Genomic DNA, 6,000 nt, shown 5'->3' with positions numbered 1-6,000 from the left:
TAAGTTAGAATTTTAAAATAGTGCAAGACCTGTCCAGTGAGATGGTCTCCAGTGAGGGAATGGGGTTTAAATCCAATGTTACGGCTACACATCATATCATCGTCTCTTTGAAGGAATTGCCAAGGTATGAGAAACTCTGTGGGTCTTTTCTCCCATAAAGTGAGGGATCCAGACCCACGCAGACATTTGGAAAAGAAAAGAAGGAGAAAAAAAACAACAACCCTGAAACCTCATTCACAGAGGGTTGAAACAAAGATGGGCAATATTTAAATATTATTGAATATTTTAGTAGAAAATAAAGGGACAATAAAACGATTCCCTGCAACTGGCCTCTGCCTCTTGGTATCCTGAAACTCTCCCTTCACTGGTAATTTTTAAAAGAAGGAAAATGAAGCCCAGCAAAAGGAAAGGAAGTCAATCCTCAACTTTGCCTAAATTCACCGTCTCTTTCCTCCTCTCCAAAGCACTCCTCAACTCTGTCCGATATCTTTTCCTATCCTGCCATCACGCCATCAAAATCTCCCTCACTAAGGCACCAATAGTCTCAAACCACAAGCTGATGAATACTTATCAGACTTTGTGTTATTTGGTTGCTTGGCAGCACTTTATACCGATAAGCTCCCTGTTTCTCGAAGCACTATCTTTCTTTGGCTTCTTGGGACAATTGACCCCTGGTTTTCCTGCTACCTCTCTGGCCGCTGTTCAGCCTCCATTGCCTACTTACCCTCCTCTACCCAACCTTTAAATGCTGGAGTTTCTCAAGGATCCATTCCAGGTTCTCTTCTCTTCTCACTCTGTAACCCCTCCCCTGGTGCCCTCACCCAAACCCTTGGCTCCCAAGACTATTTGTCTCTAACTCAGACCTTTCCTCTAAGCTCCAGATCCATCTGTTCAGCAGCCTAATCAACCTCTCTGCTGTGTGTCTCATGTGCCTCTCAAACTCAACCACTCGTCCTGAACCTGGTCCATGATCTGTCTCCCCTATTCCCCAAACGTGGTCCTCACCCAGTGTTTCCTATTTCAGAGGAAAGCATCACCCAGAGCATGGAGCTGGGAACCTGAGACTCATGACATCTTCTTCTTCCTCACTCCACATATTCAATTAATCACCACAGCCTGTCAATCTTACCTTCTGATGCCTCTAGAATCTTCCACTGAGAACACCTCTAATGCCGCTACCCTGGCCCAGGTCTCCCTTGTTTCTTACTGGATACAGCAGAAATCTCCCAACAGTCCTCCCTATCTACAGGAATAATGAGAATATTTGGCCAGAAAAGCTCATGGGGTTGTTGGTAGCAGAATTAGGCATTAACCTCTATCTCATTAACCTCTATCTCTGTTTTAGATAGAGAAGCTGGGAAAAACTCCTCTATTATTCTTCCTCCATCGTTTTTAAGGGGCAGAAGAGCATCCTAGAAAAAAAAGGGATTGGGGGATCAACCATGGCTACCCTCCGTGGATATTGTGTTCTTTACTTTTTTAAAAAAGAGAGAGCCTCGCCATGCTGCCCTTGCTACAGTGTGCAGTCGCTAGTCATAGGCGCAATCATAGCTCAGCCTCCAACTCCTGGGCTCAAGAGATCCTCCTGCCTCAACCTCCCGAGTAGCTGGGAATACAGGTGCTTGGCACCATGTGTGGCCACCTTGAGAATTTAGTTATTAAAACAAATGTGATGGTCCTGGGAGTTCCAGGCTGAGGTCAGACGGGCAGGTGAGGACAAGACGAGTGTGGCTCACCACCAGGAAGGGCTTTCTGGATAGGAACTCATGACTCGACAGCAGGGGTTTGGGAGCTGATCCTAGGCACAGGGTGTGGCTGAACTCATCGACCCCTCCTGCCTCACCCTCCTGGCTATATAACTGAAGGCCTCTGTAATCCTCCCAAGCTTATGGAGTTGGTCAAGAATATCTAGCCTGGCAGAGCTGGTCAACCCATCCTTGAAGAGTGCAACTGAGTTTTCCTTCTCCAAGCAGGTACCAATTGGTTACAAAAGCAGGAACCAATTTGTGGACAAAAGTAAGCAACCCTGGGGATTCTCTGGGACTTCTGGGGAGGAGACCCCAGGAAATACTCAACTTCTAGCTAATTTCCTAGGGGAAGGATTGATGATGTTGTAATTCAGATATTCTGGAAAATTGGCTTTATTTTGTAGATGGCTTAGCCTGTTCATGTGTCATCTGACTGACACATAGAAAACAGGGAAGACAAATTATATAAATGACTATTTAGCGTCTGATGAGTGCTGTAGAGGAGAATTGCACCATTCCAAGAGAGTAAACGTGGGGACCTCAGCTACTAGGGAAAGCTATGAGGAAGTGACATCTCAGCTGAGTCTGATAAGAGGGTAGAAAGAATGGCCAGGAAAGGAAATGCCTTGGGGAAAGATTTTAATTTGGGAATTTTGTAATTGGGCAAACAAACAAAAGATCATCAGCAAGCTAGTGAGTGGGAGTTACGGGTGACGTGGCCAGAGACGTTGTAAGGGTAAAATAAGATGGTAGAACCTGTGGACCACGTTAAGATTCTAGACTCTGGAGCAATGTAAGCTGTCAATGAGTTTTAAGTAAGGGCATGACCTAATCAGTTTACATCGGATATGATGTTATCAGTTCCCCGGGAATAATCAGGCCAGGAGCACTGACAATGAATGAGAATAAGGCCGGACTCTATGAATGTCTTCTTGGGCAGCTTAGCAGCAAGTCTTGACATATGTTCTTTCACTCAACATGAATCTCACCTTCTGAAGGATCATAAATATTATCATTATTGCCAATGAAAGTGGCTCATGTTTGTATATCATTTTAAGGCTTCTACAAACATTATCTATTTGATTCTCAAAGCAACCTTGTGAAGTAGGCATTACTATCAGCCCATTTTACATGGGAAGAAAGTGTGACTTAGCAAGAATAACTTGCTTCAGATCAAACAAGTATTAAAGCCCAAAGGGTCAGAACAGAGTCCCGAACCAGGTTCTCTTAACTTAGAAACCTGTGCTCTGTCCATTTGGCTGCACGACCTTCAAATAATAGGTTCTAAACAACTAATGAAGTTTTGTGATGTTTGTAACGATGAGTGAAAAATAACATGAATGAAGGGGTGGAGTTTGTGAGTTTAATTTTGAACATGTCGAATTTGAAGCGACTGCAGAATCTTTAAGTGGAGAAGCCAGTAGGCACATACAAGGGTGTGGAGCCAGGAAAGGATTACAGTGTGTCTGCATTTACTTTACAGTTAAAGGTCCTCAGAGAATGCTGTCTAGTTGTGGAACAAATTGAGTGGATTAATTCACCTACCAGAGCCTGGTCTATAATCAACATAGAGATGATTCTATAGAAGAAGGCCCTTTTTGTTCTGGAAACTAAAATTAAAACTTGACTGTATCAGGCATTGCTCTTACAGGGAAAATTTATAGAGCACATTGAGTATAATAAGAACAATTAAAGGATGTGATTTGTAATGCCAGGATGGGTATCGATCGTAAGCAATTGATCATAACTTAATTAAAAAATTAGCTGACCAATCGAGCAGAATAGCTAGAGTGCCAGGTAGGGAAGACAATAATGGGTAAGAAGCCAATGTAGGGTAGTGGTATGAAAAAAATCTAGGGGGTCATAAAAAGCTCAATTTGATCAGTGATGTTTACGTTTTAAAACCAATCACCCACAGCTATAAAATTCTAATATCTAAAAGCAGTATAGGACAAATAGCTCTGATTTTGCAAGTCTGAAACTCTCAAGCCTCTGACTCTTTCTTTTTCTCCCCGTTGAACACAGTTGCTTTATAAAGTGAGTTTTGGTAGCTGCAGGCAATCTTGTGACAGTTTCAGAAGCCCTGGTTGTCCCACCATCGCTGCTTTGCTCATGCTGTGCCTTAGGCCTGGAATGCCTTTCTCATTCCATTCCTCATCCTTCAGGGGCACATCACAGATCACAAGGCCTTTCTGGTGCTTCTCCCTGGAGGAGCAAACTGAATGAAGAAGGAATGAAAGCAGCAGTGGAAATTCAGACACTCAGTCTTATAATGGGGGCCTTAGGATTGATCAAATGGAATTTCTCCAGTTAACCTGGATGATACCAATAATATTGTGGCTACTTTTATTTTGACATGGAGAAAACTCTCCTCCCATCTAAGCCCCTAAATAAAAATTGAGGGTTGAAATAAATACATAATATTTGAGATGTGAATGCTTATTTTCACAAGGCAAAAGTTGTGACATTGTCAAACCTATATTTTCAAATAGGATGGCAAATTGTTTTATATGGAAATTCTCACTTTAAAGAAATACTGTCTTCAAGACACAGTATGATTGCAGCTATGGGAAAAAATCCCACCAGTGCACAGACAAAATAACAGGAAGGAAATTTACCAAAATGTACACCCTTCTGTACCATTAAAAAAAAACTACGTTCAAAGTATTTTTAATATGATTAGGACTTGTATTATAAAAAAGTTGTTTTAAATAATTCTGCCTTTCTCAAAACAGCGTATATGTCTACTACAAGAGATTCTTGGCACCAGTAACCAGTTATCTTTCTGAGCCGAAGTACAGTAACTTTAGTAAAATAAGGCTCACAGGGTGCTCAGTAAACACTTCGCAACGAGCGAGTTTAATGTGTCAACTGAGGACCATTTCCCAAATACACTGAACACATTAAAAAAGGCAGAGGATGTGACAGTAAGTTTTAGTCACAATAGGTGTATCAATTTGCAATGGATCACACAGACTAACTCAGGGAATGAGGCACTTCTTACATACCTTTGACAGTGATCAGTAAATGTTTAAGCAGCTCTAAGTTTTCTCTGCAGCACTTATTCTTTGACCAAACTGAATTCCTCCTCCAGGAGTGCTGAATGGGTACTTCTGCCTCTCTCTTTAAATTGTGAATCTGGTAAACACATATACACACGTCCATATCTCCTGCCATGATCTTCCTACTCCTTGTCCCACTTTAAAAAAATGGGGTTTTCTCCTCTCTGATTAAAAACATCCTACTGCAGAATTTTTAAAAAATTCAGTAAAATATAAAAAAGGAAATAACAATCATTTACAATGTCACCAATCTTAGATGGCCACAGTTTGTTATGTTATACTTTCTTCCATCTTTTTAAAATGGGTCTATCTGTGTAAATAACATTTTTAATACCATTGAGATAAACTACACCGGTTTTTAAAAAAAAAAATTTTTTTTTTTCTTTGGAGACAGAGTCTTGCTCTGTTGCCCAGGGTAGAGTGCAGTGTCTTCATCATAGTTCACAGCAACCTCAAACTCCTGGACTCAAGCTATCCTCCTGCCTCATCTTCCCAAGTATCTGGGATTATAGGTGCACGCCACCACACTTGGCTAATTTTTCTATTTTTGTTAGAAACATGGTCTCACTCTTGCTCAGGCCGATCTCAAACTCATGGCCTCAGATGATCCTCTCTCCTTGGCCTTCTAAAGTGCTAGGATTGCCAGTGTGAGCCGCTACACCCAGCCTACACTGGTTTCTAAATTTTTCTTTTGTCTTATTTTTAATTGACATGTAATATTGTGCATATTTATGGGTACAGAGTGATATTTCAATACATGCATACATATGTAATGATCAAAGCAGGATAATTAGCATCATCCCAAACATTTATCATTTCTTTGTGTTGGGACTATTCAAAATCTTCTATTCTAGCTATTTGAAAGTATACAATAAATTATTGTTAAGCCTAGTCACCCTATGGCTCTATAGAACACTAGAAGTCATTGCTCCTACCTAGCTATAATTTTGTATCCCGTAACCAACCTCTCCCCATCTCCGCTCCTGCCAACCCTTTCTAGCCTCTAGTAACCACAATTCTACTCTTTACTTCTAGGAGCTCAACTTTTTTAGCTCCGACATATGAGTGAGAACAGCTGTACCATTTTTGTATCCTATTTCCTCCCCACAGTTGACACCGTACCGTGGGTTCCCCTTGTCACTGGAAAATTTGTAAATTTCCATTTTTAATCGGTAGCATTATAATTCACC

Source organism: Propithecus coquereli, unplaced genomic scaffold (assembly GCF_000956105.1).
Source record: "Propithecus coquereli isolate 6110/MARCELLA unplaced genomic scaffold, Pcoq_1.0 Scaffold3, whole genome shotgun sequence".
NCBI classification, from domain to species: domain Eukaryota; kingdom Metazoa; phylum Chordata; class Mammalia; order Primates; family Indriidae; genus Propithecus; species Propithecus coquereli.
This window is presented reverse-complemented; position numbering follows the sequence as displayed.